The 23,766-nt window shown below is 46.1% G+C and overlaps 2 protein-coding genes across 6 annotated transcripts in view; one reads left to right on the forward strand and one right to left on the reverse strand.

Annotated features, from left to right (window-relative positions):
* The window catches only part of CDC25C (cell division cycle 25C), a 553,873-nt gene extending 540,605 nt beyond the window's left edge, over nt 1–13,268 (reverse strand). For 2 of the 5 annotated variants that reach the window (XM_069651571.1, XM_069651567.1), the window contains exon 1: nt 13,061–13,189. The gene's annotated coding sequence lies outside the window, so the exon portion shown is untranslated. Of the gene's footprint in view, nt 1–13,060 lie in introns of all 5 variants that reach the window. The other 3 variants (XM_069651569.1, XM_069651568.1, XM_069651570.1) reach the window with 3 other exon arrangements.
* Nucleotides 1–23,766, forward strand: part of LOC138580770 (oocyte-specific histone RNA stem-loop-binding protein 2-like) — a 743,835-nt gene that overhangs the window by 199,182 nt on the left and 520,887 nt on the right. The window lies entirely within an intron of this gene.

Consider the following 23,766-nt stretch of genomic DNA (forward strand, 5'->3'; position numbering starts at 1 on the left):
AATGGGGTTGGTGTAATGCCTGCCTGCCCCAACTGAGGGGATTGTTCACTCAACTGAAGCTTCTAAGGGCCGCCGATGTCCATAAATCCAAAACCAAAGTTCGTCTGTGTCCAAACCTATGCTTGGCCTCCCTCTTAAACCAGATGCGATAGGGAATTTTCTTAAAGGACAAATGGTTACTAAAAAAAGGAAATATAAACCACAGCTGGTTTCAGGTAGTCTTACCAATAGGTGTAGTTCTGCAAGTTCTAAATAACTCAAATGGGTTGCCATTGGAACCTTCCATGTAGGGTTCTTGCCATAAATCAATAGAGTTCACAATGTCTCTGGGTCTCCCTTCCCCAAGCTTCGATCCTTCCAGTTCCAAACAAAAAGAGTTCCTGTAAGGCCTCTCAGGGTCCCCTTTCCCAAATCTAGGCCTCTCTTCACAAAGTTCAACACTGTCTTCAGTGAGCCTCTTCGGGTTCCCTTGCCAAAGCCTAAGCCCCCCTGGGTGAAAAGATTCCCAGTTTCTTACTTCACAACTCTATTGAGTTATCACAGTTCAATTCAGGTCTCCCAGGATTTCCTTCTCCAGGTCTAGGCCTCGCCTGTAAAGTTCAGTGTCCTTGTGGGCCTCTCAGGGTTCCCTTCCCCAAGAAAGGTCCCTTTTTGTCTTAGAACACATTTCTCCTCATCATGATCTACCTTTTCAGTGTAAGGTTCTTTCATGAGAGTAGTATCAGACTCGAAAACACTGGGCTCTTTACTCCTCCCAGGTGCGACCACTCTGACCTCTAACCCCTTTCCTTCTCTGGCACCATTTCCGCTTCCGTACTTCTTTCACTCTGTCCTTTTTCACTTTACTTCGCTTCCTGCACACCCTTTTCTCTTGTGCAAACTTGCACCTTTTTTCCACTTCTCTTCTCACTTTGCTCTCCGGCACTTCAGTTTGCCCTTTTATGCACCTCTTGTACTATTTCTTCCTGGGCACTTACACCCTCTCGACTGTCCGTTTTCCTTCTCACTGACTCTTTGCGGTCTCCATTTCAGGTCGCTTGCACCCCTCTTTACTTTTGGGTCTCTCTCGCACCCATGTTTGGCTGTCTCCACGCCTCCAGCGCACTGCTGCCTTTCATTACTTCTGTGCCGCTAGGGCACCTTTTCATGTCATTCTGCTTTGCTTTTTTTCACTGCTTTCCAGCTTTCACTCACCAGGCTCTTTCAACACTCCTGCTCCCGCTTTGGCCACCCACACGCTACAGAGTTTCTCTGTCTCATGAAAGTCACCAACAGTAGCGCAGGGCCAGCAAGCAGGTCAAATGGGTTTGGGTCAAGGTCTCACTACCTGCCCCTCAGACACCATTGGGACTGGCACATGTCCCAAGGGAACGAGCATTTCCCTGAATACTGCCAGCAGGATACAGGCTACCTCGCTACCGCTCCCTAGCAACACTCCAGCCCCTTATGAACAGAGGGCTTCTCTTCCTGCAGCTCCCTGCTCCGTAGCTCCTCTGGTCCACTCAGCATCCCCAGCCTGCTCATACTCTTTGGCAGAACCACCCTTTTCATACTGCAGGTGAGTGTCAATTGGAGTCAGGTGTGCACAGTTGGAGTGAAGTGCCCGACTTTTCCTGAATATTAGTGGGACAATTCAAAGGCGTTACATGTTAGGCCTCACTTTGTATTCCTATGTTGTTTCTATGGGTAATACTCATTCTTGGTTATCTTCAGTATTTTTGGAAAATGGGGAGGGGGCAATTAAAGTTGACTGTAGATTTATTTAGTGAAACATTAGGGGACTGACAGGAGATATAGGAAAAGCCTCTAGCCTTGGTTTTATTTAAAAGGATAGCTTTCCCCTTCATAGGTGACTCTGTACACCCGACATACTGGCATACCAGCATGGGACTTTAGATAGTATTCCCTGTGATCTAGAGCAGTGGAAGCTGTGATCTAGAGCAGTGGAAGGTGAATGGATACATGTCTGACTTATTGCATCTTTCTTTTCACCTAATTTCCTATAATAAAATCATTTCCTGACCTCCCTTGGATTGGGGTTAATGAGGCCAGGACCAAGGATAAAGGAACCAACATATCCTAGAAAAGCTTCTGGGGTTACTTACTTATCGTCCCGTTGGTATACCGCGTCTCGCCTTTGGACGCTCTCCCTGCAGTTCCCCAAGGATCCCCTGCCCAGGTGATCCTCCCTCGCTTGTCCACCTACAGGGTGGAGATCCAAAAGTGATGGCCCTTCCCTGGACACCTGATCAACGGATACCTGGGCACTACTTGTGAGAACACCCTCAGGTTTCTCACAAGGCATTCTTGATGGTTTTTCTTTTTTGGAGTGACTAATGCCCTGAAGCACCCAAGCAGAGGGGACAGAACTTTAAAATTATGGCAACTTGAAAGGAAGTTAATGGACTATGAAACCAAGGCACCACGTGGATATCCATTGATGAGAAGCCCTATACTTTTATTGGAATCCGATTGTGAATGTTCATTTTTGAGACAAATAGCTGTTTTTGCTCCAAGTTTGATGTACATTTTTCTCATTTGCTTCCTTCTACCCCCCCCCTTTTAATTTTGGTTTGCAAAACATATGATATAATTAATTAATTTAAAAATGTAGCTTATGGTACAGTGATCCGCATTGTGCTTAGGGTAAACATTTGCAAGTATGTGCTTATAATTTAATGTAATTTGCATTTTATTTCATCTATAATAAGGGTTAATTTAGATTTATGATAGGAACATTATTTAGCTTGTGGATTCATCTAGCAAGATATTGTTGACAGTCTCATGTACTTTGCACAACCTTGCACTTTCTTCAAAGCATTTTTTGCACATCTGTACGAATATGTGTTTTGCACTTTCTGAGCTACTTTTAGCTCGGATGATAGTACAGATGGTAAATGTATTGTGGCTTGAATGCATGGCACTAAAATGCATATGCTAGGAAGTAGCGTCTTTTTGCTTTATGATGGTGATGATTTGGTCTTTTACATTTTGACCTTTCTAAGGCATTCTGCACACTTGTATATCGAAAATACTTCGTATTCAGTTGAATTTGGTCAGTATGGCAAAATTGCCAAAATAAATGTGCTTTAACATTTGGTAATTTTATCATGACTGTTCTTGTTTAAGAATGTCCTAACCTATGCTTTCGGGCTTATCACTCTTTCGTATATATATTTTGGTGTTGATATTGAGGAACTATTTGCACTTGAGGGACTTCTGGTTGTACGATGAAGCACCCAGCAGGGTGTGAAGCGCGTTGCGTTGTCTCTTTCTTGATGCCAAACAGGCATATTTAATTATATCCAATAAACGTTTAACATTTTATCTGAACTGTGGAGTTCTGAGCCTATTTTTTACAGGTGCAGCGGAGTGCAACTGTGGCGGTTTGTGTGCTGTTTCTGGTTATTAGCCCGATAGTGCTCCAAAGATGTGCGACAATTATAGAGGCATCACAATGCTCAACGTGGACTAGAAATGGCACCAACATGCTCACAACTCGGACTAAGACGTCACCAAGTTTAAAAAGTACAACCCAGCAGAAAAGGAATGTTCACTACCAGGTAGCTTCGGCATGCAAATGAAAAATAAAATAACATGCCCATCTGCCATCGATTGATAGTTCACACAAAGCCTTCACCATCATGTGCTGTAAATAGCTCTGCGAAAGGCTAATAAAGGCCTTCCCAGCCTCGTTTTTCCTGGAAGTGACTACACGCAACTGCAGCCAATCGACTAAACCTCTTCAAAGGTAGAGGAACAATAACGACCATTGTTGCCGGTCTTTGACTTTGTGCTAGAAGGCTTTTCGTGCAAGCTGAGAGGAAATCCAGCTGCGAATGTGGATATGTGCTACTGTACTTACCCTCCTAGCCTTCACAGAGGACTTGCTGTTGGACTTATTGAGCCAGTGACCTCGAATGCTGCATGCATGGTCTTCAGGAGATTTCGCTGGTTTGTGGGCTTCAAGGTGAACTGGCCTAAGTCTAATGGAACGTGATGCACACCCAACAGGCCCCTCTGGCGTCACCAGGAAACTGTGGCATAGTGGGCTAACATTGCCCCAAGTACTTTGGGATACCCATTCCTGGAAAGTTTAAGATTTTACAAGTCACCATCCCCATGTGAGCTACTCAAAAGCTACACTCAGACTGACTGGATTTAATCTCCGGCAGGCAGTATCAAAGAGAGGGGCTGCTTCTTAAGACTAAATATAATTATTAGCAGCGGCATGGAGAATTTATGCCGGATCTTTTTATGATATACCATTTCTTTTTTATCCGTATTGTATTGTGCACTTCTGCATTAATATTACCGCCTCTGTGTGTCTTATCAATACTGACTATTCGACCAATTGGTCGGCTCGTGGTTAAAATGAGTATCCATCTAACAGTTGGTCTGTTCTTCTATTAGATTGGATCACTATGAGGCTTTCTTAATCGAGCCCTTTCATCGAAATATGGCGGGTATCGGAGTAAGGGTCTTCCGCCCAAAACTACTAAACAGTCAACTGGTTTCAGCGGTTCTGATCATTGGCCGCTTTCTTCAGGACAGGTGATGCATTACTGCATTCTGTGTAAGGTAAGTGATTTCTTTTCAGTTCTCCATTTCATGGGTGTCTGGAAGAAATCTTCGGGTTTCCAACGGGCATACTGGGTAGCTTCCTGGGCCCTATGGTGTTAAAACAGATGGGGCATCATCAGTTTTAGAGTGCTTGCTGAGGGTAGGTAAGTAGTACAGGCTTGAGTGGGGGTAGGAGTCCCCATGCATCTTGAGCGTTTCCCCCTTACCTGTATTGGCTTGTGTCTCCCTAATGATTAATCTGTCATGGATCACTTGTAGAAGATGGTTCCTGATCTGGTGTATCTTCTATGTTTTCTCTCAAGTCAGATGTCTAGGGATCAATAGTGCATTACTCTCATAGTCCCCCGTCTATAGTGCACTGTATCTTTAATGACAGCTCATACACAATGGGAGACCCACTTTACCTGTTGTAAATCGATTTGGATTGGATTTGGGCATAGGGCCTCTTTTCTTGCCAAGGGAGGGATACATAAATTAAATGGGGCTGACCATCATGATTAGCCATCCGATTCAGGCCAGCCCGACCAAGCCAGGCTGGGTGTTCTGCTGTTCGCTGACTGCTGCATGATTATTCTGCCCAGGCCATATTTGCACGTTTTTTGCAATTAGCATTTGTGGGGGGCACCAAACAAACTGCGTGTGTACTAAGTGTGGCTGTACTCTACTCCCATGCAGCACCGGATGATTTCATTAAAGTATCCCATCAGTCTTGCTGTGAACAAGGTTCCACTGCGTGTGGAATACACCTGTGATCGCTGGGTTGAGTGGGCTGGGCTCCATTTGTTTTACAGGATTTAACATCCTGGTGCTGCTAAGCTAACTCTTCCCTAAAATGCTGCATAGCAACACAGAGTGTTCACCTTGTGAAAAGGGAACTTCCTGATTGGGGGGGCTAGGAGGGGGCGCCAGGCTACATAAAGCTGAGTTAAAGGAGGATTTGTATGTGGCCAAATCACATTGCATACCAATGACAGGCTTCAAAGTTGGTGCTATTTGCATGTTTAATGTATGTGCCCAACCTCAAATTCAGGAGGCATAGAGGCCGCGGGACCCATGTGTTTTTTTCGTGACTTATACTGTCCTTAAGGGTGCATTCTTTGAATGGTACTTTTGAAATGTATAGAGGATGGTTGAACCTATACGAGCACTCGATAGCAGAGCTGTCACTTCTGTATTTAGAGCAGCAGCAGAGAGAAGGGCATCTTTGGGCAGGGAATTCATAAAGGGCCCCCGTGTGAACACAAACAGGAGGCACGCATGGCGTGGCTTTTCTGTTTTGGATCTGTGCACACAAGCTTTCTGTGCTCCCTTACCCCCATCCCTACAAACCACCTCCATCGCAGAGTGCCTTGAGGGACCGAAGGGGGAGAGGGGATATGTGTATGTATGTCTGTGTGTGTGCGCGTGTGTTGGCAACTTAGTCCATGTAAAAACTGTAGAGAGCTGCACTCCACTCCATAGCAACGGTCTGCGCACCCCAGCACAAAGGTTTCCATTTCACACTTCATGGAAACCCTAAAGGAAACTGCAGCCGGACGGAAAATGGAAGAATCCCTCATTTCTGGAGGTATTCATCGCTGTCCCTCGAACTACAACCAAGCTGTAAACAAGCACCTCAGGTCTGTGTATGCGATATCATTCATGTATTTCAGTCGTTCTTGGGGAGATGTCAACATCAAATTCCTCAAGGAGACCCCATAAGACTACCACCTGCAATAGGAAAATGCCAGTACCCTACTGTAATATTTTACGGTTGAGCTATGCTAGCAAAAGGCATGTTGTACTGCCAAAGCCAGTCCAAGAAGAAAAGGGGCAGGATGTGACTGAAGGCCTGAACGTGCCTCCCAAATATTACACATAGCTTTCAGATCTCGGGCTGAGCAGTCGCTTAACACGTAGTCGTAGACCATGCCTTTTTGTTACCCGGGCAATTAGCATGCAATTGTGTCTTTCACGTAACGTTAAGGGCTCCAAATTGATATAGGTGAAAGGATTTTTATTCATGACGCAAAGTCGGTGGAAAAGCAACGCCACTCCGCCAGACAAGCGATTCTTTATCAGGCTGGCACAGTGGCGCAGGTTCTAAAGGCAATCTCCCCCTTCCGTTATTTTATATGTTTTAACATTAAAAGGCTCCATCCCGAGTCCCAGGGAGCAGTGGGTGACCTGATGGAGAGTCTGATTCATTGAACCCTGGGTGCACACTGGTGTGCACAGACCTGTGCTCAGGAAATCCAATCCCTTGTGGGAGGGCGTCAGGACATCGGCTGCACTGGTATTATGTACCCCGGCCTACACCTACATATTTATTGCCACAAGTTCACGACACTCACTTGGGAGCAAAGAACATTTCCATTGGACCAGGGTCAAACCCCAGAGGGAATCCCTGTCCTCTGGGTTTCAACTGCTGCAGAATACATTATTGTTGCTGCTGAGAAAGCACTAGAACTGGCTGTTTGATAGCCAATCTCACGCTTTGCAGGAGAGTTGCTCTACTTTGGGGCAGCACGACACACTGGTTCGCATCTATGTATGCTTTGTGCATTGCCCTGTTCCAGCTCCAAACTGGTCTAGGTCAACGCCGCCTGGCTTGGCAGGTGACCTGATTACTGATGCACTGACAGTGAGGCAGACGATTCACATGCACATTAGTCCTCACACACCTCACTCACCTGTGGTCGTGCATGTACGCAGGCACAACTACAGCTGCAGTTTGTGAATTAGACTTTTGTAATTTGTTTGCTTGCAGATTAGCAGATAGAATCTGCACTTGTGCTATATGTTCTGTGAATTTTACTGAGGTGTGCAACATTGCCTTACTGAATGGCACACATTAGTGCAGTAAACGTAACCATGCATCAGTGCGAAGTGTGCTGTATGCTATTGATTGACCTGTGTGAAACAGCATTAGATGAACACCTCCTTTCCTTCATTATGCCTTCAAACTTTCTTCACAGATGTTGCAACCTAGCATCCATTACAGGGTTTATTTATTGTGACATTTGTAAAGCGCACTAAGCCCAGATGAACTTAACTGGTCTGCTGTTATATTTCATTTACCAGTTTAATGGTATCCACCAATTGCTCATTTTACTATAGCCGATATGATAACTCAGTGGGTTGAGCGCTCGCTGCTGCGATGTGTGTGATCTGCAGGTTCGAATCACAGTATGGCCATCTCAGCCTTTCATCCTTCTGAGGTTGATGGATGAGTACCAACACAAGTTGGGTGATATTGTATTTGTTCTGTAAAAAAAGCTTAAGCGTAAGTGCTTTGGAACAACATCATCATTTGGCCTTGGACGTCTGCTTGCATTCACAGTTATTTGACAATATGGATCTGGACCTGCTGTTATTGCATATAGCGATCTACAAGGAGGCAGGGGTGCACCTAAGTCAAAATGTTGGGGGGGGGAGGTCTAACCCTTTAAATGTGGGAGAGGTGCCAACTTCATCGATTGTGGGGTCAGAGCAAACTTACTTGTGTGGGGTGGTCCTCTAACTTCTTCACACATTCTAATGAGACTATTCTAGTGCAGCTTCAATGTTACTAGCAGTTAACTCTCTCCTTCACATCTGAAACCACACAGTTAAGGAGTGCTGTGAGAATGAGCTGTCTCCTGCCCTTTAGTACCCTGCTAATCACTCCATGCCTTGAGTCTGAAATGCAAGTACTAACGCCATCAATTGCCCAAAAACGTATGCATATGAATGGGGTTGCTAACAATGAAACCCTTTACATTAGTAATTGCAGAGCCTTTGTTAACTGTGCAGCTGCGGCGCCCTGTTTTTCATCTGTGCCCTTACTGCCGAAGGGTCTGTAGTGTATGTCAAGCAAGTAATGTCATCAACATAACCCAATATTTCAGGGATGAGGGAGGGAGAGGGCTGAATCTCAACCTGCCCACTCTGTTCTTGTACTAACCCATCATAAAACGAAAGATCTTGCTAATGTTCAGAGATGTAAAAGGACAATTTGAGATGAGCTAAGTTTTGGGAGGAGAATAGAGCACCCAAATGTCCCTTGAAGTAGAGCTTGTTGTGCCACAAATTTGCATTCCTTGCTTGCACAATGTGGAATCTGATCACTAAGCCTTGCTCACTGGTGGGGCGCCGCCGCCGACCACCCCCGTCTGGCAGCACATCACTCGGTTGCACACATGACTGAAAAACAGCCTGCACAACTATTCTTTGGCGCACATAGCCCAAAAAAATTAGAGGGAACATTGGACAGGAGGTGACAGCCCCTTGACTAATTGTACTAACCTAGCACTTCTGTATTAGACATACATTTGCCTATAACATGTTTGGTTAAATAAAATTAACCAAAATACATTTTTAAAAGAAAGATGGGGGGGTGGCTGGGCCATGGTCTATAGGCTAATCTGCATGCAATCAAATTGACTCCTGCTGAAGGTTCTCCACAGGTTGAGCAAAATCATACTGCGATTCAGCAACACAGCTATAAGCCCCGGGGTCAATGTTTGCCCCAGTTTATTAAAACCAACAAAATATAACACTTAATGCATGGAAAAAGCTGCGACTGTCCACCTTTAAGGGTGGTTTTGATATGCCAGACGTGTCTGTACAAGGAAAGGTTTGTGCTCGCGCACATGAGCCAGCTACTTGGCAGAGCAAAGGGACGTATGCTGGGCTGGCCACCGATTGAATCTAACAGCATGATGACCAGTAATAAATAGTAACTGCTCCACAGGGTTCAGAAATACCCAGATAGGGGGGAAAGAAAGCCTGGGAAATGCCACGAACATTGTACAAAAACTGGATATTAATCAGGATCCACATATTAACTCAAGAAGGGCTCCTAAACACAACCCTCTTCTGAATATCAATGGGAAGGTTCTAGAGAAGCCAATTGGCAAGGATGTGTCCTGCTGTGTGCTCTACGGGATGGTGTCCCTGAAAAGCTTTAGGAAACTCAGGGTACAGTTTTGCTTCACAAAGTGGGAACTTTGGAACTATACGCAAAGTAAACTAATATTGCAACTGTCTGGGTGGAAACCCTGGTTTCAGGCTGGGAGACACGGATTGTCCTGTGTACGCTGTTTGACATGAGTCCAGTTAAGAGGTGCTGCTTGTCCACCAAACTATAGCTGGATAACAATCACCTCATGAAGAAGCGTAGTCGTGACTGGAACGTGGAACTATGAGCAAAAACACCGACAGAAGCCTGAGGAATAATCATTGCTGATATCCAAAATGGCCATATCAACATGGAGAACTACGCCAGCAGAAGGTATGCCTCCAACGGTACTGGGCTCCAAACTGTCTACTCAAGGTGAATCTGAAGGATAGCGACAGATGCTGAAGTGTGGCCAACCTGGCAGTGACTATTCACATACTTCATTTGTGCTAAGATCTAGATTGCGTGATGCAACTAAAAGAAACGGACCTGGTAAGCATAAATTGAGTGAAGAAAGGGGAATATTTGAGAGATTGCATGGGATTCACACACAGATGCATGAAAATTGGGCGTGTAAAGGCTTTTGTGGATGAGGCAAATCCAACACCACTGGAAGTTGGGCAAAACGCCCAGTGAAGGAATGTCTGGGCAGATAGGCAAGTTCGTTTGCATGGAAAGATTTAATCTCAGGTCAGAGAACACGCTTTTAAAGCAATGTGTGGAGAGTTTCTTGAATGCGATGAGAGCATACATCTTGGGGTGCTTGCAAGGCGCTAGTGGGTGTGTGGGAGCGAGGGGCCAATGGGCCCCTCTCTACCATCACTTCTCAGTACAAAACTTGGACCAAGTGCCTCTAGTGGTGGGTGCGCCCCTCGCCCTTATGCGATGCTAACCGTTGGTTACATTCGCGTAGATGGGACCACCGAGCAGGACACAGGGCATCCATTTTTTGTGCCCCCTTTCGACTCCTTCTTGGTAACTAGGCCTCACTGCGATAGTACAAAATGCATCTCTCCCCTTTTGCCCGCCGCTGTAGCTCGGAGCACATGGCCCCCACTCCAACTGGAAAACTCCGCGGCTCCATTCTCACGCTGAGGCCGGAGCTGTTTGCAACAAATAATAAATGTAACATCCCTTTTCCTCTGAGATCACTGTCCTGCATGTGAACCAACATGAGCCAAGCACAGGGCTCGTCCATCTCCACAAAAGTGTCCTTGCCCTCTTACCCTCGCCAGTTGAAACTTATTGCCATTCTAACCCTGTGTCCTTGAAAGGCATCCCTTTCATGTGCCAGACTGCCAACCTCGCTATGAAGCCCATCCAACAGACCCCCCCCAACTAACATTAGACCCCTGTGCAGTATATCGTGCCCAATACTAACAAGTGCCACATACCTGAGATTCTTATAAGACTAACCCTATAGTCTAATGACAGTATTATAGCGGTCAAGGCCCCTAAACCTGTGACCTGTATAACCCAAGTGCGTAGATAAACTCTTGAGTGATGTGTATAACATGATGCACTACTGAGAGTCTTTTGATCAACTGTTATTTAGTGCATGCATTACTCACAATGTATTGTCTTAGCTTAGATATTGACCACCGTGTTTCACAGCGACCTGACCTTCAACCCATCCGGAGCACAAATGTCTGACGTCAAACATCCCGCCAACCAAGTAACCAACCCGGAGGAATAGATGATGCCCACACCTAAGTCACCACCACGGCTTACCAATCTGGTCCAACATAGCATCATATATTAACAATGTAGACGTACTATATAAATGTGTTGTAACCTTGATGTGGTCAGAGCGCTCTAAACTTTTCCTTGAACTCTCGCAGCCTGCGCTTTTGTGCCTTATTCCCTGCCCAGGGAGTGTCCGTTTTATTCATTTTACACGTGAGAGTCAGGGTGGGCACAAACATGGGTGCCAACCTGAAGTGGGTGTCTTGCAGCAGGCTGACGAAATCCATTCACCCCCTTGCAAGTTTCAATAACAAGGGGATTGGCAATTAGACCAAATGCCTGGACTTACTTTTGGGTGAGGGGGCTGTAACAGGGTTAGCAATGGAATAGGAATCATCCCCTCAAAAGAGACTGATCTGTCTCCAGATCCTTTGTAACTGCCATTTTGGAAAGATCTCTATGGCTTTAGAGGGATTCTCAAGAACTGGGGAATTGGAGCCAGCGTGGTTGGTAAATGAAAAACCTGTGTTTAGATAGTTTTATGGTTTATGCGGGATACAAAATGTACACTAATAGCCATTGGCTAGTGATATTGACTCTGAGTAAATAAAATGGTGTGCTGTGTATATGTAAAGCACTGAGGCGGCGAGTGGCTTTGTGGCTAGTAGCTTGCAACTCTTTTTTTGTAAAGGTTCTACCATTTTTTATGTATTGTAGTTCTCGTTGCTATTGTTTTCAGTAGATGTAGGATATCTTTGCTGGACTCAACAGCATGTGCAGGAGAGTATGGTTTCTGAAACCAAGTTTTCCAGCCAGACAATCACATTATTAGTTTATTTTGCATAGAATTACAAATTTCACTGTGGGAAGCAAAACTGTACATACAGCAACCGAAGTTGGTACTCATTTATCGACCTCGGAAGAATGAAAGGCTGAGTTGGCCTTACCGGGATTCGAACCTGCGACCTGCAGATCACGTGCAGATTGCAGCAGCCAGCGCTCAACCCGCTGAGCTATCTTACCGGCCTCTTACAGGTTCCAATGCCCACAAGGCCAAAGCCTCTTTTGAGAAATAGAATTGAATTTTCACAGCGACATAATGGAAACATTAAAGAGTACCATGAAGAGAACATGGCCAGAAATCACTTTTTCCCCCAAACATTTCTATAAAGATGTATTGAATGGTTTCTAATTGATCAGAATTCTTCTGTGCTTTAAAGGGCAGCTTTACTAAATACAATCTGTTCCGCTAACGGAAGAAGCGTAGGCAGCAGTTACTCAATGGTGTACAAATTAAATGGGAGCGATTCAATTAAAAACAGTGACTTCACTTGACCAAATTGTGATGCTGGGTAAATCCATTTACAAAGAGTCCAAGTTTCTTTAACTGCCGAAACTGAGATAACTTAGAAGTGTTTAGAGATACAGTGTATCGTCAGATGGGTCGCCCAAGCCTAGAAGAGCCACCCAGGAGTTGACAACGTTTCTTCCTTACATCGCCTAGACCCTCCACCTCATCTCCCTTTGTTGGATCCCTGACCCCTTCTGAATCATCCACTTCTCCAATGACACGTCCTGTTCTCTCGAACCCTCCTTGCTTTAAATGTCATTGCACTCACCATCACTCTATGAAGCCCTGATGGCTGAAGCTTTCTTTCATCCCCACTTTGAACTTGGTCTGCTAATGTATACCCTATCCTACTGTCGCCTTCACTTGCTCCATCCGCTCAAGTCTCCCGCACCCGCAGATATGGCTACTAGGTTTTGTCTCACGTAATCCCGTCTCACTTCCACCACCCACTTGATCCTCTCGTCCCATTTCACATATCTACTGCCCTCGGCTTCCCCCGCCCCCTTGATTTCCCTCACCTTAGGCTCTCGGGTCCCGGTTCTTCCCCGCCCCGTACTTCGCAATCTAACCGGGGAAGCGCCCGGGAATGGCGGAAATTTAAAATCTACCACCGATTGACTGGCCAATCATATCATAGTGCACGTAGAGGGGACGTCAAGGCGCACGCCGAACGTGCAACGAGTCTGTCAACTAAGAATGTATTCCATCTTCCGACAAAGCAAGTATAGGTCTGATTTGTGGACAGCGGACTGGCTAGTCTTCCGAGCCCCGCCCACTGATGCTTGCAGCTGACAGGCCGGTCTGGAAGGAAACGCCGTGACTTCGACTAATCACCTTTTCGGATTCTTGGGGTAAGTATTGGGCCAGCCAATCACCGACCCGGGAATTCTGAGCAGCGTGTGACTTGCGATCCGATTCATCAGGAGCAAAATTAAGACATACAATGAAGATTTTCTCTTTGGTAAAAGTGCCGTAGACTATATGTTTTATAGTCAAATATTTTATCACGAGAGCACCCAGGAAGATGCAATCTCTTTACAAAGGTATCACTGCAACTGTTTCCGGTCTCGTTCTCGCAGGAGCGTACATCACATCTCCCCTCCAAGGAATAAACAGGGAATGAAAGCGGGATGGGGGCTGACTGAGGCAGGGAATAAACGTAAAAGGATGCAGTTAATAATAAAAATAGTCAAATAAAAGGGTACCGTTAATAATAAACATAGTCACTCTTGAAATTGGGAGCAACTCTTCTGTTCCTCAATGGCATCTGATTGATGGGATCATCACCACTCCTCCATTGTTACCCCAGCGCATCTGGCATGTGTCACATCATTTCATCTTCTCTGTTTACTGAAATGCACGACATCATCACCACCTTCTTCCATCATCCAGAATCACAGACTTCGCCAACGCTTTCTCCACTCTCTGTGCCTCCCTGAATTTGGACAATCCTTTAAATACTTTTCTAGGTTCCCTTACACAATGTAGTATAATAGTTGTAAGGATGACAGGAGGCTTCTTGGTAACAGTGATGTCCATTTATTCAGCATATGACATCATTCAACATATATTGATGAGTGGGTGATAAATCCCCTTGGGCAGCTTGCCTCTCTATAGTAAGTGGTGGCAGCTGGGAGGCTGTAATGTCTTCCTCTAGGCCAGGGGCCTAATTCTCAGAGGAGCCGGGAGAGGACGTCTTCCCGCGTCCTCTGCTGCTCCCGTAATGCGCGCCGAGCGCGCGGGGGCGGCCCTAGTGGCCGCGGCCAAGATCTCGCGAGAGTTGCGGCTCTCACGATATCTCTACACACCTCCCCCTGATAATGCAAAAGGCAGTTCATTGCAATACATAGTCATTGTATCTCACCGGTCTTCTGTGTTCGCTTCGTGGCCGGTCACCTTTCTCGCTGTGGGCATCCTGGTGTTCCAGTTCTATCTCTGTTTCCTCCCTTTCTTCGCCATCATTCTCCGGCTCACGTTCTTCTTCTCTCTCGCAGTCCATTCCTCCTTCCGCTTCTGATCTCTCCGGGGTCCTTGCTCTCTCTTGTCTCTTCTGGAACAGGGCCACTCTTTCCAGGTTCCAAGTGCGCCCATCTTCGGTGCGGACGTGGTTGATTCCTCTGTGGATCACTTTTATTGGTCTGCTGTATCGAGAGCCCGTGATTTGATCCTTTGTCGGCAGTCGTATTTTGATCCAATCTCCCTCTCTAACGTCTGACGCTTGTTTGGTTCTTCTTCTTCTGTCACTCCACGTTTTCATGCATGTTTTGCTGTTTTCAATTCTCCACACCACTTCTGACATGTCTACTTCTTCATCTTCTCTTACTTTGGTCAGCCATGGTGGTATAAGCGTCGAAGCTGCTCTTCTCCCTCTTAACATTCGAAACGGGGATATTTGAGTGATCCCGTTGGGAGTAAGTCTGTGGGCCGCTATGGCCTCTTTGGTTGTCTTGAGCGGGTCCATTCCGGAAGCGGTTGCTAACTGGATAGCACCTTTTATAAACCTGTTGGCTCTCTCTACCAGTCCATTGGCTTGAGGATGATACAACGCTGCTTTCTTCTGGTGTATGTGGTGCTTCCTCAGGAATTGTTCCATGTCCCTTGAAACTAGTTGTACCCCATTGTCCGTTACCACTTCGTTGGGGAGTCCTTCCCTTTGAAAAATTTCTGTGAGGACTTCAATTACTGTCGCTGTGGTGATGTTTGGGACAAACTCAGCCTCAACCCACTTTGAGAAGTAGTCCACTAGTACTATGCCATAGCGATGTTCGGGCGCCATCGTCTCCAAGGGTCCTATAAAGTCTATACCCACTTTTGACCACACCGCTTCTGGTACTTCTGTGGGAATCAGAGGCGCCTGTCTGACCTTTAAGCGCTTGTCGCTGTTGAGGCATTCTTGACATCTCTCTATCATGGTGCGAATCTCTTGATCCATGGACGGCCACCAGTAGGCCTCTCTCACTCTGCGACGGGTCATAGTGTTCCCTAGGTGGCCCGCGTGGGCTCTGCAGAGAATAGTTCTTCTCATACCTACGGGTGGGATTATCTGGTCCGTTTTCAATATTATTCCATCTGTTTCTGATATCTCATCTGCCACCTTCCAATAGGGCCTCATGCCTTCTGGCATCGCTTTTTCATTTGGCCACCCTTCCCTGATCCACTCTCGTATTCTCGCCATGGTCGGGTCCTTTCCGTCTTCTTCCAACCAATGCTTCTCACTGAGTTCCAAGTAGTCCGGTGCTTTGAGATCTGTAATGGGTGCCACGATACATTCCTCTTGCAAAAACGTGGTGGCCTTGTCTTTACCCTCAGGTAATCTTGACATGCAGTCTGCCTGCAAATTCTTCCACCCTGAGATGTGCTGTACTTCAAAGGTGTACTCCTGCAGTTTGGCTGCTATGCGTGCCAACCTGGGTGTTGACGCTTTGGTGCCTCCTGGGCTGAGCATGTGAATGAGGGGTTTATGGTCGGGTACCAACCTAAATTTTGTGCCCCACACGTATGTTCTGAAATGTTCTACGGCCCATGCACACGCTAACATTTCCTTTTCTATGGTGGAGTAATTCTGTTCGGCCGAGGATAAGGCTTTCGAGGCAAAGGCTACCACGTGTTCCGTGTCACCTTTCTTCTGCGTTAGGACAGCTCCTAATCCGTACGCACTGGCGTCTGTGGTGATGACAGTACCCCACTCGGGGTTAAATGGTTGCAGACACGGCGCTTCCATTATGTGGCGTTTTATGCTTTCCACCGCTTTCTTTTGGGGTTCTTGCCACGAGTACTCCGACCCCTTTTTGAGGAGTTCGCGGAGGGGTGCTGAGCATTCCGAGAACTTAGGGATAAACTTTGCGTAGTACTCCGCCAGTCCAAGGAATGACCTTACTTCTTCTTTGCTGGTGGGTTCCGGTGCCTTAATTATGGCCTGCATTAAATTTTGTTTGGGACTTATCCCTTGCTCGGATATTTTGTACCCTAAGTACTCAACTTCTTTCGCCTTGAATACGCATGTCTCGTAGCGTAACCTCACCCCTGCTTCTTGCAGCTTGGTTAGGACAGTTCTCAATGTGGCATTGTGTGTCTGTTCGTCCTTTGCGTAGACAAGGATGTCATCCTGAAAATATGCCACGTTTTTGACCTTCCGTAGTAGGACATCCATCATTCGTTGAAAAGCCGATGCAGCCGAAGATAAGCCGAATGGCATCTTGGTGAACTGATAGGTGCCAAACGGAGTGATGAATGCTGTGAGGGGCTTGGATTCCTTGTGCAATTGTATTTGGTGGTACGCGTTTCTCATATCCAGTTTTGAGAATATTTTGGCTTCTTTCATCATAAGAATCAGTTCATTTATGCTCGGTAGTGGGTAACTGTCCGTAATGACTTCCAAGTTTACACTGCGAAGGTCAATGCAAACCCTTAGCTCTTGAGAGTTGGGTTTCTTTATGAGCACGACTGGGCTCAGCCACTCTGAAGCTTCAACTTCTTCAATGACGCCATCCATCCTCATTTTGTCCAATTGACTCCTGAGTGTGTCTCTCGCGGTTGCTGGTACTGGCCTCATGCGATGTTTGACTGGGACCGCATTATTTTTAAGCATTATTTTGTGGACAAAGCCTTTGATGTGCCCCGGCTCCTCCGAGAAGAGTTTGGGATAATCACTTTTGACTATTGGTACGCTCCTCCCGCAGACAGAGAGTACTTGATCTTCCGTGCTGGGATCCAGTTTGATTTTCAATTTATCTTGGTCGTCCCATCCTAATACTGCTGGGCCCTCTTGGCTGAAATATACTCTGGTGGTGGTTTCCCTTCCTTTAAACTCCACCTTTCCATTGATATAGCCCAGTAGGTCAACTGACGCACCTCCAAAAACCGTGGGTTTGTGCCGTGTGGTGAGCACTTGAACCTTTTCCATCCCCAACATTTCTTTGTATGTGGTAAGGGGGATTATGGTGAGGTCAGACCCTGAGTCCGCCATGACTTTTGTTTCCATCCCGTCGATTTTGATTAAGCAATGGGGTTTTTCTCTCCTGGCCCGTGTGCTGTTCACCATGATGACGGTTGGTCTCCCTTCATCTTCCGAGGACGACTCTCTTTCCGTGTTGCGACTCATGTTGACGTTTGTGACTTTCTTGTTTCTCCACCGACACACAATCGAGAAATGGCCAATGCGTTTGCAGATAGAGCACTCCTTATCTCTGGCTGGGCACTCCCTGTCGAACGCCAAATGTTTCGTGCTTGTACACCTGTGGCATTTCAGTGGTTCTCTCGTGCTCCCTTTTTCTTCTTTCGTGTTCGATACTTGTCTCTCTTTCTTCGGGCGAAACGCCACTGCTTGTATTTCAGTGGAGCTATGGCTTCCCGTGAGTTCTTTTCGTCTCCCAGCTGTTTCTTCGACTGCTCTGGCAATCTCCATTGCTTTCTCTAGCAGCAGTTCCTTCTCCATTTTGAATTTATCTTGCACTTTCCTGCTGTTGGTGTGAACTACCAGCATGTCGCAGATGAGGCTCTCGGCATTGTTGCCAAAGTTGCACAGCGCTGCCAATTCGCGTAGCTTTGTGACGTAGTGGTCAACGGGTTCTGAGGCTTCCTGTCTGCGGCTATAGAAATGTATTCTGTGCAGAACCGTGTTCTCTTTACTGGCAAACCTTTTTACGATTCTTCTAACCGCTTCCTTGAATACGTCATCGTTGTCACCAACCACCTGGCCCGGGGTGAGACTTTCAAACACCCTCTGTCCTTCTAACCCTAAGGCGTTAAGTAACATTGCCCTGCGCCGTGCCGCCGAAAATCCTGCACCGCCCACTGCCTCTAAGTATGTCGTAAATAACGGTTGCCATTGCGGCCACGGGATGGCAGGTTTACCTGGAGTTTGTAGGAAGGGCGGAGGTGGTGTCGCGCCTTGCATGGTTCACGTGGGTTGTAGTGGTGATCCTCGTCGCCAATTTATGTAGTATAATAGTTGTAAGGATGACAGGAGGCTTCTTGGTAACAGTGATGTCCCTTTATTCAGCATATGACATCATTCAACATATATTGATGAGTGGGTGATAAATCCCCTTGGGCAGCTTGCCTCCCTATAGTAAGTAGTTGCAGCTGGGAGGCTGTAATGTCTTCCTCTAGGCCACGGGCCTAATTCTCGGAGGAGCCGGGAGAGGACGTCTTCCCGCGTCCTCTGCTGCTCCCGTAATGCGCGCTGAGCGCGCGGGGGCGGCCCTAGTGGCCGCGGCCGAGATCTCGCGAGAGTTGCGGCTCTCGCGATATCTCTACACACAAACCCAATCTCCTTCCTCAACTTTCGTTCTCTTGCATGCTTGGTATGATCATAATGTTCTTTGTATTTCTTTTGATTTTATTTTACTCTTTTTACGATATCCTCAATGTCTACTCTTTTACTGTTCTTTGTTGGCAACCATGGTGGCCTCTACCTCTGTTAGACGCTGCTCTCCCTCTCATCATAACAAACCTTTCTTCCGTTGTAGAATGGGGGGGTCATTCTATACGCATTTAGTGCTTCCTTGAGCGTATCTCTCCAGAGTAACGAATTAGCCATAACCAGTTGTATTATATTCTTTACAAGTCCATTCATGGGTTCCACTAGTCCATTGCATACATGCCAACGTTCCTGATTTGGGCGGGAGACTCCCGCTTTTTTCAGCTAATTTATTGCAATTTTTTTAGTTTCTCCCTCCTAAAATATTGTTAATCACAATTCAATCCATTGGGAAAATTCACTCTCGATATCTGTTATTAAATCTACCTCCCAGTGGTGGCAAAATGTTGGCATGTATGCCATTGGTCATGGGAGGGTATAGTGAAGTAACCTTATGTTCGATAGCTCGATCCTTTAAGAATGCTTGCATCTCTTCTGACATAAATTGAGCCCCATTGTCGGATACAATTTCTTGAGGATCTCCCTCTCTGCTGAACACATCTTTAAAAAATCGTACAATCTTTCCTGTCATCACTGTGCCCTCCATTACTCCACATTCAAGCCACTTTGAAGTGTAATCCATTAGCACTACTATATGTATTGTTTGTGTATCCAATGTCTCAAAGGGTCATGTAATGCCTATGGGCAGTTTTTTCCAAACCATGTTTGGAATTTCTACAGGTTGTAACAGGGTCACTTGCGTTTTCTTGCTCTTGTCACTTACAGCACACGCCTGGCAATTCCTTACCAACTCTTCAACTTCATACAACATTCCAGGGCATCAATGAAATTCTTTAATCCTTCTTTTCATAAGATTCATTCCAAGATGGCCTTCATGTACTAAATCCATGCTCTTCTTCCTTAAGGTTGCAGGTAGAATTACTTGGTCACCCCTAAAAACACGCACAGGATCTTCCACAATCTCATTTTGAATTTGTGCGTATTCTTTTAGAGCATGATCAATCTTCTCCCATCCTTCCTGCACAGCCTGGCGCAGAAGTCTTTGTTCAGGGTCCTCGGAAGATGCTCGGGCCCACTCTTCCTTCAAGACCCCTGGTTCAATTTGTGCAATAATGCGTTCCATGTCCTTTTCATCGATTTGGTCCTGGTTCTGTTCTCCCTTATCCCGTGGTAGTCTGAAGAAGCAATCCGCAATGGCATTCATTTTACCAAGCATGTACACTACTCTTACATTAAATTGCATTATGTCATGGATTCACCTGCACATTCTAGGGGAAATTAAGTGGCGATTCCTAGAATTTAAGATGTGTATCAGCGGCTTATGGTCAGTCTTGACAGTTACTGGAAGACCCCTGATTAATCCCCTAAAATGCTCCAGAATCCATTTCACTCCTAGGGCTTCCTTTTCTATAGTTGAATAATTCAGCTTTGCCACCTTCAGTACCCTCGAAGCAAAGGCAATTGGTACCATGCCATTCTCCTGAACTTACTCCAACACTCCACCCAGGCCAACTTTACTGGCATCAACTGTGATTACATTAGTGTCTGTGCTGCTAACATTCAGAGTGTTGGTGCACCATTTATGGTCTTCTTTATGTTGTCCAGTTCCTTTTGGCACTCTTCAGACCACACAAATCTTGTTGACTTTTTCATGAGAGCTCTCATGTGCTGGGTTCTGTCTGTAAAATGTGGTACAAATTTCGAATAGTATCCTGCTAACCCCAAAAAACTGCGCAATTGATCTTTATTGGAAGGAGCAGATTGATTTGTGTGCATATATCAACATTAAAATGTGCGTAACATTACATGTACATATCATGTATCATCCATGCTGTATCCAAGCCAAACATTAATTTAACTGTAACTATAAACGTTCCCTTACTTTCTCCCTCCCCCTTCCCGGCCCCCTCTGAGTCTGCCCACTGCCAACTAAACACTAGGTGCTGCATAGCAGCGTTTAGCTTGCAAGCCGCTTTGATCAGGGGATTACTCCCTTTCACTTATATCCCCTTCATTGAACAGGGATTACTCCGTTTCACTCTCCCCATTGCTCTTCTCCATGCTGCCAATTCCGCCCTGCCCCACCTATGCATGCCTCTCCGCCATTCTTCAATTTCAGGGCCTTTTGACGATTTCCACACCATGGCGATCCTGCGTTTGGCCAGGATGCATGCCAAATCTTTCAGTTTGGTGACGTGCTTCCTACCCTTCGGGTGCAGAAAGCGGCCCAGCAAGCATGCCTCCGGGGAAAGCGCATCCAGTTCCACCCCTCCCCTGTGCATTCTATTCAACACCTCCCACCAATACCCCCTGCCACTGGGCAAGCCCAGAACATATGCAGCATCTGTGCATCAGCTGATTTGCACCTGGGACATCTCTGCCCACTCGCCCCTGGGAGCTACAAGATTTGTTTCGGCATCATGTACGCTCTATATGTTACCTGCAATTGTATCAATGGTAATCTCGCGTTCCGGGACACTTTCTTGTGATATCCCAAGATCTCCTTCCATTGAGCCTCAGTAAAAGCCACACCCATGTCCTCTTCCCATTTGTCTTTTATAACCAGGGGGGAATACACACCTGTTCGCCAGCAAGAGGTCATATATCCGCGATATGGTATGTCCGCCTTCTGCTATATCATATAACACATCTACTATTTTGTGCTTCGCCATTAACTCACTATATGCAGACCACCTGCGTGTGATCTCACTTTTCAATATGCTATGCACCATTTATGGACCTGGGTGAATGCCCGTCTGTTCAGTCAATTCTACAAAAGATATGTATACGTTGTCGTGTAGTAAATCGCCTACTGTGGCCACCCCACAGGCCGCCCAGTACTTCCGGACTGCTGTCTTTGCATGCGCCATACGTGGCACTAACGAGACCAAAGGGATCTGTGTCGAAATAAGATCAGACAGCCCCATCAATACTATGGCTCTATCCCACACCTTCACTCTCAGGGCCACCAGATGGGACCACCTTTCCCATCTAGGCTTCCTGAGCCACAGTAACCCTTTCAAATAATAATTCTGCACATTAGCTTCCGGCATCCTCTTATCGGGGTTGGGGTTTTCCGCAAGCCAGTCAACCACAAATTGGAGCTGCCCCGCTATGAAGTAGCGCTCAAAACATGGTACCTTGATACCCCCTCCATGTGTGGCCGGTATAAAGTTGTCAGCGCTATCCTGTTCCTCCCACACTTCCAAAGGAAACCTCTACAAACCCCCTCCACAGAGCAGCCATGTTTGATATTGTTTCGACGAGGCTCCTTTTCAGGCTAATTCCTTCAGAATTGATGATATGTCACTTCCCTCACTTTAATTCTGCACTTATCAATCCTCAATGCCTTGGTTGCAGATAAAATGTCACCCTGAAAGTAGTATATGCCATCGAGGCCCCCAAAAAGCTGTTGCATGCTAGGCCAAACGACATGCACCGAAATCTGAATGCTTCAAGGGGAGTGACATATGAAGTTAAGTGCTTTGAACTCTCATCTAGAACCACTTGATGATATGCTGACAACAGATCAAGTGTAGTAAAGTACTTGGCAGGCCTCATGGTTAACATCTCATTTAATTTGGCAAAGGGTGCCTGTCAATCCAAATACTAGCATAAAGATCCTGAAGGTCAACACACATCTTTATGGAATTATCTGGTTTGCGTACAATTACAATCGGGCATCACCACTCAGAGGACTCAATCGGTTCTATGATCTTCTGTTCACAAAGTTTCGTAAACTCTTTCTGTAATGCTTCTCTTGTCCCAACCGGAATGTTTCTCTGTGTATAATTGGTTTGGCACCTCTCTTCAGTACAATCCTATGTTTGAAACCTTTAAGCATCCAATGTTCTTATTGAATACTAAAGGAAACGTTTTTGCTAGTCCTTCATTGGTATTAAAGTCTTCACTGGACACGACACATACAGTATCGGTGTCGCCTCACTCATGTGTATCTGTTACTCACGGTTGTGTTGGCCAGGCCGGGGCGTTGCTCCCACCTCGAATCAACAGACAAGAGGGAGCGAAGTTGAATAGTTCAGCCCAAGCTGGGGTGATCCCACTAGGGGTTTCCCAGAACCAGGCCTCCTCAACTTGAGGAGCTCTTTTAGGCAATACACCCCTCTGTCTTAAGAAACCCAGACAGAGGAGTTGATTCCTCAAAAGAGCGGGGTTGTCCACAACGCAGAACCAATGCTGTAAGAAAAAATGCGAGATATTAGATATCAGGATGATATAACCTCTTCAATAGGATGCCCTAAAAGAGTGGCTCTCCCTGGTAGGGTTCGACAGAACAACAGTAGGGTAGTGCCTTTTTAGAAGAGCTGCAACTAAAAGAGAAAGGAAGATGGGTAAAGTCGTCTATCTAATAAGTCAGAAAGATAGTAATCAACACTGAATCTGCTTACCCAATGTAGAAGAGTAAAAGGACTTAAAGAAGCAACGGAGGTACAAAATAAAAAAAAGGAAGGTTTAGTAAGCGTACTACTTCCCGGACGGCACGAGGGACGCCAACTAGAGTCGGGGTGATGCACGAATCAGGGTAGCGTCCAGGAGTGCACGTTGGTTCCAAGAGTGTCTTTATCAAACAGCACAATCCAAATAAAGTATAGTATAGTTCCAAAGATGTAGGTATCTAAACAGAGCTGCAGCAGGGTTGGGTTGTATAATTACTACAGAAGAGGAAGTCAAGGCAGGAGAGAAGAATTGGTTGGAGCGGATGACAGTAGTTAAATGGAAGGAGAGTTGTATACTGATCTAGATGTAGCGAAGTCCCCCCCCCCAAGAGCGGAGTAGGGAGCCAACCGCCAGAGAGAACAGGAGGAAACAAGATCAGAGCGT

Source organism: Ambystoma mexicanum, chromosome 3p (assembly GCF_040938575.1).
Source record: "Ambystoma mexicanum isolate Mex_15411 chromosome 3p, UKY_AmexF1_1, whole genome shotgun sequence".
In the NCBI taxonomy this organism is placed as follows: Eukaryota; Metazoa; Chordata; class Amphibia; order Caudata; family Ambystomatidae; genus Ambystoma; species Ambystoma mexicanum.